Below are 12500 nucleotides of genomic sequence, written 5' to 3'. Positions count from 1 at the left end.
TGGGAGAGAGATGGTGAGAGATCGTGAGTGAGGGGTTCGGGGGACGAGTGAGATGGTGAGAGATCGTGAGTGAGGGGTTAGGGGGACGAGTGAGATAGTGAGAGATCGTGAGTGAGGGGTAGGGGGGACGAGTGAGATAGTGAGAGATCATGACTGAGGGGTTAGGGGGACGAGTGAGATAGTGAGAGATCGTAAGTGAGGGGTAGGGGGACGAGTGAGATAGTGAGAGATCATGACTGAGGGGTTAGGGGGACGAGTGAGATAGTGAGAGATCGTGAGTGAGGGTTAGGGGGACGAGTGAGATAGTGAGAGATCATGAGTGAGGGGTTAGGGGGACGAGTGAGATAGTGAGAGATCATGAGTGAGGGGTTAGGGGGACGAGTGAGATAGTGAGAGATCGTAAGTGAGGGGTAGGGGGACGAGTGAGATAGTGAGAGATCGTGAGTGAGGGGTTAGGGGGACGAGTGAGATAGTGAGAGATCGTGAGTGAGGGGTAGGGGGGACGAGTGAGATAGTGAGAGATCATGACTGAGGGGTTAGGGGGACGAGTGAGATAGTGAGAGATCATGAGTGAGGGGTTAGGGGGACGAGTGAGATAGTGAGAGATCATGAGTGAGGGGTTAGGGGGACGAGTGAGATAGTGAGAGATCGTAAGTGAGGGGTAGGGGGACGAGTGAGATAGTGAGATATCGTGAGTGAGGGGTAGGGGGGACGAGTGAGATAGTGAGAGATCATGACTGAGGGGTTAGGGGGACGAGTGAGATAGTGAGAGATCATGAGTGAGGGGTTAGGGGGACGAGTGAGATAGTGAGAGATCATGAGTGAGGGGTTAGGGGGACGAGTGAGATAGTGAGAGATCGTAAGTGAGGGGTAGGGGGACGAGTGAGATAGTGAGAGATCGTGAGTGAGGGGTAGGGGGACGAGTGAGATAGTGAGAGATGAATAGGGCAGTGAGTGAGCAGCGTCCGTTGATTCAGGCACTGCGGAGCCTAAAAAAAAGTTCCCTTCCCTTCAGTGTATTGCCTCCCACCCCCCAAAAAAAAAGCAGGTTGGAAAAATACATACATTGTTTGATGTCGACGTTGAAAATAAAATCCACCCGGAAGACAGGGATTAAAAAAATACAAAAAAGCTCGCGGAATCCAAACAAAAGAAGAGAGTTTTTGTTATGAAAAGAAGACAATAACCCCAAACAAATATAAACTGTAGAAAACAAAGGCAAAAAAAAAAAACGAAAGAATATTATGCCCCAATTCCAACAATACACATTTACATCGCAGAGCAAACCCGGGGAACAAATAAAACGCGGGAAAGCAATATGGCAAGACAAACACACAGTGACCCAAACACACACAACCAACCAACCAATCAAACAAACAAACAAACTACGACAAAATAATGTGGCGTCTGACCCGGATGGACTCCCGATTCATGGCCCAACGTGCGGACTCGCAGCTCAGTTTTCCTTCTCTATTTCTGTCTGGCCGTCCGCCTACCTATACATGTGTGTTTGAATGTGTATCTATTCATACGTTACACACACACACACACACACACACACACACACACACACACACACACACACACATACACACACACACACACACACACACATACACACAGACACACATACACACATACACACACACACACACACACACACACACACACACACGCACACACGTGTGTTTATATATATATATATACACACACACACACACACACACACACACACACACACACACACACACACACACACACACACACACACACACAAACACACACACACACACACACATTTTTTGTATAAGGTTAGTTATAAAAAAAAATACAAAATAAAATCTTTCAATAAACCCATTTTGTACATAATGTTTTTTCCTGATATTCTATCAACACGGTCGCTCATACGTGACCTAACATTCACACGCTAGGGAAGAAGAAGAAGAAGAAGAAGAAGAAACATAAAAAAAAAAACAAAAAAACACGCACACAAAGTAAATGTTCTCGCCCGAGCCTCAAACAAACTCAACACACGAAACAAAACACGAACAAACAAAACAAAGCAACAAATCAGAAGGCGCCTCATAGGCTCGGATTCCCCGTCTCGCTCCGTGGCAGATCTGACAGAAAAGTAATGCGAAATGTGTCAGATGAATGTCCCGGATGGAAAATGGCGCGCACGTTTTTAGGTAGAAGATCCGACACAAATGGACGTCTTCCTCCCCTTCCTATCGTCTCTATTCCTTAAGATTTTTGTTTATTATGTATCTGTTTTTTTTTAAGTGTATTGGGTTAAGAATTTACCGAGTTACCGATTTGCTTTCCATTTTGCAATTTTAATATCACTAACTATTAGTTTTGGTTGCGTAGTTCACATGATAAGAACATTAGTTTAAAATAAAGCGGAAAATAAAAATGTTAAACTGCGTGAGAATGACACAATACATATAAAAGAACATAAAGATATTTCTGCATACACGCACATGCACACGCACGCACTATATATATATATATATATATATATATATATATATATATATATATATATATATATATATATTTGTATGTGTGTGTGTGTGTGTGTGTGTGTGTGTGTGTGTGTGTGTGTGTGTGTGTGTGTGTGTGTGTGTGTGTGTGTGTGTGTGTGTGTGTGTGTGTGTAAAACACATTACATTTGTATATCGAACATTTTACATAAAAAGGCAAGCAGGAGGGGGAGGGGCAGTGCGAAGGGAAAGACAAACTGGCAGGGGCTGGCACTGCGTGCCAGGGGGCGGCAAGGGTATCTGTGGGGGGCAGAGTGTCGTGGACACGCACCGGCGCAGCACAAGGTGGTGGCCTCGGGCGAGGGTGCCGAGTGGGCAGACAGCGGCCGAGGGTGCCACGCCTCCTGCCGCCAGTGCTGCCAGCGGCGCCGCCTGCCTTGACCTTCTTGCTCCTCCTGGTGCAGCTGGTGGCGCTGCTGGTGGCACTGCTGCTCCTGCTGGCGCTGCTGGTACTGCTGGCGCCGCTGCTTGCCACAGGCGGGCAGCAGGCGGGACGTCCCATGGCCCATCGCCGCGGCACGGGCGCCACCTCTCCACCATACTGGCCCTCACATCGCAGCTGGCACCGCCCGCACGCGTCTCGGCCTCGCTCGGCCTTCTTCGCTTGGCCTCCCCTCGCTCCTCGCCTCCTCCCTTCTACAGGCAAACGCGAGTCGAGCGGTCGTCGGGCATCTGCGCCCTCAGACACGTGTGGCGGCGCGCGGGCGGGGCGGTGCAGAGGTCAGCAGTGAGCGGCGGGGTGAGGGCACGGCCACGGCGCGCGCGGGCCGGGGTCCCAGCGAGCGGGCGGCGGGCGGCGGGCAGCGAGACGCGCTGGCGGGCGGCCGCTCGGACTCGGCGCCAGGGAAGTTAAACACTTAATTCCCGGCTCCTTCGCATGAGTGCCACCTAGATCCTGGCAGCCCGGCGGCGTGGCGGTGGCGCGGCCTTGCGCAACGCTGTTCTACCAAGTCTCTGGATCCATCTGCTGCTGTCCGGCGCGCGAGTCGTCGTCCTTCGGCAGCGCCGCGCAGTTCGCTCCAGAACTACACGGCTCGACCACCAGGGAAGAATGCGGTTGCCCTCAGGCTCTAAGCCTCGACTTTTCCTAATTATCCTTCACCTGAAGACAAGTCACACATTACTATAAACCTGAAAAGGCTTCACCGCGCCGAGACGCGGGTGTCATCGCTAATATTCACCACCGAGAACTCCCGCAGACCACACATGTTCCATTGACGTGTGTTATCCCTTATCCCAAGCCATCATTTCGCGCCCACCCGAGTTGTTCGCCGTCCAGACATCTGATTTCCGACCTAAAAATCCGTCGCTGGCCTCTTACCTCTCTCTCTCCTGGCCGCTTCCAACCAACAAATATTTACGCACCACATTTTTCTATATATTTTTTTCTTCACATATCTATTCACTCCGATGCAGACCGACGGGAAACACGATTTTTGAAACAGGAAACCGCGAACGCCGGACACCGCGCCCCGATGAGCGAGTGCGGGCCGGCAGTCGCTCGCCGCACGTGCTTCGCCTGTGCCTTCCTCTCCTTCACCTCTCCCTCTCCCTCTCCCTCTCCTCTCCCTCTCCTTCCCTTCCTCTCTCCCCACCATGTGATCCTCCTCCATGCCCCCCTTCTCCTCTCCCTTCATGCCCACCAATGCCCTCCCACCTTCCCATCTTCTCCTTCTGTAATACTCTCCCCCTTCCCCCCTTCCCCTTCCCCGTAGGCTGTTGATTTAGCCTTAGCCAATAATGAACTTTCAGCAAAACAAGGCGGAGCAAACAGCATCCCCCTCCTCCTCCTCCTCCTCCTCCTCCTCTCTCTCTCTCTCTCTCTCTCTCTCTCTCTCTCTCTCTCTCTCTCTCTCTCTCTCTCTCTCTCTCTCTTCTTCGTGTACTCCCGTCCCGCCCAGCCCCCTCCCCCCTTACCCTCGGCCAAACAATCCTTGCGAGCGACCAGAGAATGCCTTCGCGCTGCCGTTCAAAAAGCGGAGATCTCATTTAGCCTCCTCTTCCCCCCCCCCTGCTCCTCCTCTTCTGCTCCTCCTCCATTTGCTCCTTCTTCGTATTTTCTCTTCTCCTCTCCTCCATCTCCTTTTCTTATTACTCTCCATCCTTCCTCCTCTTCCTCTTCTTCTTTTTCTTCCTATTCCTCCATCTTCTTCATCTCTTATTATTATTCTCCATCCCAACCCCTCTTCCGCATCCAACTACTCTCTCCCACCCTCTTATTATTATTATTATTGTTATTATCATCATTATCATTATCATTATCATTATTATTATTATTATTATTATTATTATTTTCATTATTATCATTAATATTATTATTATTATTATCATTATCATTATTATCATTATTATTTTTTATTAATATCATCTTTTTTCTACTCTTACACTTCTCTCTCTCTCACACACTCACTAACTCACTCTCACTCTCACTCTCACTCTCCCTCATCTTCAACCGACGCTAACCTCTCTCGAGTATCTCGAGAGTGGAGCTTGTGATAATCAACGTCATCATCGCAACCATGAACACCATGACTATCACCATCAACATTATCGTCGTCATTGCAAGCCTAAGAACCCGTGGCATGCCATGGCTCGACCCTATTTAAAGGGCATAATCAGGAAGGGAATGGGGTCGGAATGGGGGAGGGGAATGGCATGAGGGAGGGACTGATGGGGAGGGGGCGGGGGGAGCAGTCAATTACTAGACCTCATCACCTCTTGAATACACACACAAAAGAACCTATAACCATAAAAATAATTGCATCCCCTTTTCCTTTAACACATCACATACTCGGCCTTCTTCCCTCCCACCGCCTCCTCCCTTCCGACCTCCATTCTCCTCCCCCCTCTCCCCCCCTCTCTCCCTCCTTTCACCTCTCACCTTAGCTTTCTTCTCCTTACTCTTCTCTTCCTCCCCTCCTCTGACCCTCCTTCCCTTTTCCTTTCCACTCTCCCCTCTATCATTCCTTCCCCTCCGCTCTCCCCTCCTCTCTTCGCTCCCCTGTTTTCTCTTCCCCCTTCGCCTCTCTCCTCCTTGATCGCCTCCTCAATCTTCCCTCTCTCTCCTCTCCCTATCTTCCCCCCTTCCTTCTCCCCTCCTTCAGCTTCCTTCCTCTCTTCTCTCCCCTCTCTTCCCCCCCTTCCTTCTCCCCTCCTCCATCTCCTTCCTCTCTCCGCTTCTCTCTTCTCCTCCCCCTCTGTAACCTCCCCTCCCCATTCCCTTCCCCTCTCCCCCCCCCCCACATAAATGCAACGGCAATCAATGTATATCCACCATCCACTTGGCGTTATCACGAGCCGGAGTGATGACATCTACTTTATACACTCAAGGCCCCGGCTCTGCCCCTACCCGTACCCTCACCCCCCCCCCCTCCTTCCACCGTCGCTCATACCCCTACTCGTACCCTCATCCCTCCCCTCACTTGTCCTCCCCCTCTTACGCCCCCCCCCCCCACCACTCTCTTACTGCTACCCCTAATCGTACTCCTACCCCCCTCCTACCCCCCCCCTCCTATCCCCACCCAGCACCTCCCCCGCTCCCCCCTCACCTTCCTTACTCCCCCAGTGGCACTTCGGGTAGACAGCGACAGCACACACACCACACGAACGCTGTTGGTGGTCCCCCTCCCCCCCCCCCCCTTTCGTAAAAAAAAAAGAAATTAGTTAAGGAGAAAGAGAGGGACGGGGAGAATGAGGAAGAAAGAGAGGGTGAGGAGAAAGGATGAGAGAGAGAGAAAGATAAAGAGAAAAAGAAAGAGAAAGAGAGAGAGAGATAGTGAGAGAGAAAATCCCCCACCATTTTAACCTTTGTCTTTGTATAAGAAAATATAGTTAGTTTTCCCTTCCATTTCCAAAGCCATAGTAAAAAATATAATATTCAAGGATTAAAAAATAGCATCTAAGAACAAAAAAAAAGTTATCCAATAAAAATAATATTCAAAACAATGTTTGCAGCACAAAAAACAGGTATCTAAAACTTTTTTACCAAACAGCATTCCCGGCTAAAGCTGCATTCGACCTTACATTTAAAAAACAAAGTCACATCCAAACACAAATAACGTTCAAAGTAACATCCCGAGATAAAGGAGCGTGCCGGGGCAGCCTTTCATAAGCCACAAAGAGCATTCTCGGGTCGCGAAAATGCAGATAAAACACGAATTCACAAACCCGCATATTTACACACTCGAGCCGCGCGTCCCGCTGGCAAATGGCGGGCATCTGTCGACTCGGGCGGGGCGGAAAGGGGAGGGGGCGCGGGCTCGGGTATTGCGAGTAATAACGGTGATGATGGTGGTGGTGGTGGTGATTATGATGGCGATGATGATGAAGGTGGTGGTGATGATGATAATGATGGTCTACTTGCACTACTATTATCCAATTAATGTTCAAGTTAATGATGATAATAAAAAAAAAAACCTAAGATAAAATATATCCATAACATAATAAGATCTACAAGGAAAACAACCATAATATGATAATATCAATAACAATAATATTAAAAGAGAGCAGCAGGGAAAAAAAAAAAAAAAAAAAAAATATATATATATATATATATATATATATATATAAATATATAATGATGATACTCTCAATTGCGACTATGATAATGACAATCATATCATCAACAAATATCAGAAGAGTTTGCGTTTTGGACAACATTCGCTCAACGTTACTACGCCCAACCCCAACGTTCCTGCTTTTCATGCACGATGCAACGAAATGCAACAATAACTCCAACCGCACTTTCATCCACAGCGATGTCATTTCTCAAGACTCCTCCCCGCGTCCTTCGAGCTTTTTTAAATTAAATATGATTTTCCTCGACAACCCCCCCCCCCCCACCTCTCACCCGTCCCTAACCTTACGTCCTTACCCCCCTCCCCCCATCCCCCCCGCCCGACCCCGCCAGCGGTGGACGTAAACTCGAACAAAGTCTGGATAAACACGCACTTTCTGAGGCGCATGATCTTGCCCGCGAGAGGCAGGGTCGCAAGAGGCGAGGTCACCAGACCTTCGGTGTTTACACGAGAGCGAGGGGAGGGGGAGGGGGAAGGGAGGGGGAAGGGAGGGGGAAGGGAGGGGGAAGGGAGGGGGAAGGGAGGGGAAAGGGGAGGGGGAAGGGAGGGGGAAGGGAGGGGGAAGAAGAAGAAGAAGAAGAAGAAGAAAGAAAGAGAGAGAGATAGAGAGGGAGAGAGAGAGAGAGAGAGAGAGAGAGAGAGAGAGAGAGAGAGAGAGAGAGAGAGAGAGAGAGAGAGAGAGAGAGAGAGCGAGAGAGCGAGAGAGCGAGAGAGCGAGAGAGAGAGAGAGAGAGAGAGAGAAAGAGAAAGAGAAAGAGAAAGAGAAAGAGAAAGAGAAAGAGAAAGAGAAAGAGAAAGAGAAAGAGAAAGAGAGAGAGAGAGAGAGAGAGAGAGAGAGAGAGAGAGAGAGAGAGAGAAGAGAGAGAGAAAGAGAGAGAGAAAGAGAAAGAGAAAGAGAAAGAGAGAGAGAGAAACGCTTTCTTCTTCTTCCTCCTGTTTATTTTCCTTTTTACTCTTCCTGTTCCTGCTTTTTTTTTTCTCATTTCCCCGCCTTCCATACTCTTTTTTTCACATTGTTCATCTTCACTTTCTCCTTTTCCTTCTCTCCCCCGTCTCTCTTCACCTTGTCTCCCTTGTCTTTTCTTCCTAACCTTCCTAACACGCTTTATAAATTTTCATTTTCTTTCATTCATTCATTTATTCACTTGTTTCCCTCTCCCCTTTCGTGTCCCGCTGTCTGGTTTTCTCTGCCTTTCGCTCTACTTCGTTTATTTTATTTTCATTAGTCTATAATACATTATAACTCTCTAATTCACTGTAAATGTCACTGCCACATCACTGTAATTGTCACTGTCACTCACTCACTCTGCTCTCTCGCCCTCTCTCTTTCTCTCCTCCCTTTTTCCTTTTTCTCTATCTGTTTCTGCCTATATCTTTGTCACTCTTTCCCCTCCCCTCCCTCTCTCTCTCTCTCTCTCTCTCTCTCTCTCTCTCTCTCTCTCTCTTCTCTTCTCTCTTCTCTTTCTCTTTCTCTTCTCTCTCTCTCTCTTCTCTTATCTCTTTCTCTCTTCTCTTTCTCTTTCTCTCTCTCTCTCTCTCTCTCTCTCTCTCTCTCTCTCTCTCTTCCCTTCCTCTCCCCCTCCTCCCCCTCTTTCCCTTCCTCTCCCTCTTTCCCCTTCCTCTCCCTTTTTCCCCTTCCTCTCCCTCTTTCCCCCTCCTCTCCCTCTTTCCCCCTCCTCTCCCTCTTTCCCCCTCCCCTCCCTCTCCCCCCCTCCTCTTCCTCTTTCCCCCTCCTCTCCCTCTTTCCCCCTCCTCTCCCTCTTTCCCCCTCCTCTCCCTCTTTCCCCTTCCTCTCCCTTTTTCCCCTTCCTCTCCCTCTTTCCCCCTCCTCTCTCGCTTCCTCCTGTCTCTCCCCCTTCCCCCCACCCCCATCGTCTCTCTCTCCCTTTCTCCCTCACACAAAACAATATTCCCTCTCCAGTCGCCTCCCCTCTTTGATCTCCCCCTTCGAGCCCCTCCCACCCGCCGTCACTCGTCCGCCAAAGCCTAACCAACACCTTGTGATTTGGGGGAAAACAACGGCGCGTGAAGGGGGGTGGAGGGGGGAGGGGAGGGGGAGGGGGAGGGAGGGGAAGCAAGGAGGAGAGGGAGGGGGAGGGAGGGGGAGCAAGGAGGGGAGGGAGGGGGAGCAAGGAGGGGAGGGAGGGGGAGGGAGGGGACAAGAGGGGAGGGAGGGGGGGGAGGGAGGGGGAGAGGGGATGACTGGTAGGAGGGAAGGGAGGGGGGAAAGGAAGGAAGGTTATTGGTATTTTTAAATTATTTAAAAATAATCATGGACAAACCAATCCAGCATAAAATGGGGGCGGCTTTTGTTGATAAAAAAAAGGGGGTTGTGGGGGGGGAGGGTTAGATAGGGGGTTTAAAGGGCCCAAAGAGGTTTTTGGGGGTTTTCGGGGGGGGTAGGAAAGGGGAATTGTACGGGAGTGTAGGAGGAAAACGGTAGGGTAGGGGGGAAGCGAAAGGTAGAGGGAAGTAGAAGAAAGTGTTAGGTGGGGGGGGAGTAGGTAGGGGAATGTGTGGGGAAGGGGGGCTCGAGGCATGCTTTTGGAGAGAAAGGCGTTGTGTTGGAGAAGGGGGTAGTGTGAGGGGAGTAGAGGGGGGGGGGGGTCGAGCGTGCGAGATGGTGGGCCGGGGCGAGCGTAACGTGGCTAGGGCACGAGAGAACAGAGAGGGGGAATCGGCGAAGGTGAGGATCGCAAGGTGGCTGGGGAAGGGAGGGGAAGCGCGAGAGGAGTTGGGGAAGCGAGAGAGGGGGAAGGGGGGGGAGGGTTACTCACGAGGGCTCACTAAAGGGGCGAACGGAAAACACGGGCTCCGAGGCCAAGATTAAAAGGGATCCACTGTCATCACAAGCACAGATGAAAGGTAACTCGGGGGAGGGAAGGGGAGACGGGGGGAGGGCGGAGGAGAGATAGGGGTGGGGAGGAAATTAGGGGTTGGGGACTTAAAAGGGTAAAACTGGAGGAAAAAGGGGAAAAACAAACAAAAACGACAAAAAAACATTTTCCAAGAAGACAGCCATCCTCATGAACCAAAATAACAGCCGTCGGGAGGAAGTAGTGAAAATACAACAGGACCGTTAAGCAGACCCAAACTCCCCACACATAGCAAATACACAAAAACAAACCAGATTTTTTAAATATTTGCGAATGAACATTGCATGAAAGATTACCTGATTGCAGAACCATAACTATTAAAAAACATATTCATCCTAAGGTTCTAATAAAACCAATACCCCCCCCCCCCCCGCGATTCACCAAACTTAATACACCACGGCAAAGGGATAACACAGTCCCCGCCCTGAGCAGTCCTTTTTTTCCCCAACCCGCACTGTACCACATGTCTCTCAACCACACTCGAGTAACTCAAACGAGGAGACGCGCACCGTAGAGTTTTACACAAGGGCCTCATGTAACGCGTAAATTTAATTCAACTCGTATGCCTCAGGCCGTGAAAGTGAGAAGTGTAAATAAAACATGAAAATGCACAAAGAGTAAACGGGCAAATCACGATGAGTGAGGGCAAAGGGCACATTGAAACGATGACTAGCAAATGCACGAGTGAGTGACTGGATAAATGCGCGAGTGACTGTGGGGCATAACAGAGTAAATTGGCCTAAAGAATAGGGAAAAGTTGCAAAAGATGCCGTACGACCCATTTCCACGCTCCTCATTTGGCCAAATAGGCAAAGGAAGCCTGTGATCGCCAAACCGCAGCCCTCCGCGGCCGCACTCAGCCCGGGGAAGGAAAGGGAAACGATACGCAACCTGAAACCACCCCACCCCAACGGCGCACGCACGCGAGCCCCTTTAACCACACACACACAAACAACCACACACACACACACACACACACACACACACACACAAACACAACATACATACATACAAACCTACACACACACACCACACACACACACACACACACACACATACAAGCACACACGCACAATTCACAATCGCTATTTCACAAATCCACAAAAACCCCCATACGCAAAGAAAAACGTGGGGCTCACTAAGTTTTATCAGAAATAATAGAAAAGAAAAAGAAAATTGAATGAAACAATCTGTAATGTAAAATGAAAATGAAAATACAAATAAAAATGAAAACAAAATGATAAAGAAAATAAGAAAAATAAACAAAAAAGAAAAAAAAAAAAAAAAAAAAAAAAGGAAAAAGAAAAAAGAAAGAGAAAAAGAAAGGGAGAGAAAAGAAAAAGAGAAAAAACCAAAAGGGAAAAAGAAACAGAAAAAAGGGACGACAAATGAAAAAACGGGAGACCCATTACACATCCCCCCCCAATCCCAGATACCCTGACAAGCGTACAGTAATAAACGTCAATTAGTTCACTCATGTTAGTCCCTTTCCCGGGCAGACTCCGAAGTAGCATCGGCAAAGAAGAGGGGGAGAGGGGGGGGAAAAGGGGGGGGGGAAAAGGGGGGACGGGAAGAGGAAGGGGCGGGCCCCGGGCGGCAAAGAAAGGCGGAGAGGGGGGGGAAGTTTTGTACATTTTTTCCTTCTGTTTTTTCCGTACTGCATTTGTATTCGTTTCTTTCTCTTTACTTTTCTTTGCATTTATTTATTCTACTTTAATATAACATTTTCTTTTAGATTTTTTTTTTCTTCACGTCTTCCTGTTCATTGTGATGTGTAACATTTATATTAAAACACTTCAAATTTGGAGTTTGGGTTTAAACCCAAAAATCGTTAATTGTAAAAATGATAACTAATAATAATAAAACTTTTTTTCAGTGATGATGGTGGAAAAGTATGAAAATGTGTGATAAAGATGATAAAATAAAGGGTGTGATGATTAAGAAGAAAGATGTGAGGATGATGAGGATGATAATGGCTGATGAAGACGATAACGATGACGGTAATAGAAATAACATCAAGAATCCTAATAATGGCAGGTAGGGAGACTGAAGAAGGGAAAAGGCGATCGTATTTCTTCTCGTGTTCCCTCCATTCCTTCCTTCCAAGAGAAAGAGGAGAAAAACAGACCGTGACTTCTCGCGTCGCAAACTAAAAATAACACTGCAGACTCTCCTATTCCTCAGGTTTGGGGGGCCCTCTGTCGAACCGCTGCTTAAAAAACCCAGTTTGTGCATGCCTTTCTCTCTCTCCTGCAGACTCCATTTTACTGTTTTTTCGTAATTCTTTCTTTCTTTACTTCTTTCCTTTTTCTTCCCTCCCTTCTTCCCTCCCTCCCCTCTCTGACCTTTTCATCCTCCTTTCCTCCTTTCTTCCCTCCCTCTTCTTGTTTTCCTCTTTCCTCCTTCCTCCTCCCACCCCCCCCTTCATCTTTTCCCACTTTTTTTCCCATCTCCCTTTTCCCTTTCCCTTTTCCCCTTTTTCCCTTTTTATTTTCCCCCCC

The 12500-nt window shown here is 48.6% G+C and overlaps 1 protein-coding gene across 1 annotated transcript in view; it reads right to left on the bottom strand.

Annotated features, from left to right (window-relative positions):
• Positions 1 to 12500, bottom strand: part of LOC125042367 (dual 3',5'-cyclic-AMP and -GMP phosphodiesterase 11-like) — a 56582-nt gene that overhangs the window by 25568 nt on the left and 18514 nt on the right. The gene's annotated exons all lie outside the window — the stretch shown is intronic.

This window comes from Penaeus chinensis, chromosome 32, assembly GCF_019202785.1.
Source record: "Penaeus chinensis breed Huanghai No. 1 chromosome 32, ASM1920278v2, whole genome shotgun sequence".
NCBI lineage: Eukaryota > Metazoa > Arthropoda > Malacostraca > Decapoda > Penaeidae > Penaeus > Penaeus chinensis.
Note: the sequence above shows the minus strand (reverse complement) of the source record. Positions and strands in the feature narration are given on the sequence as shown.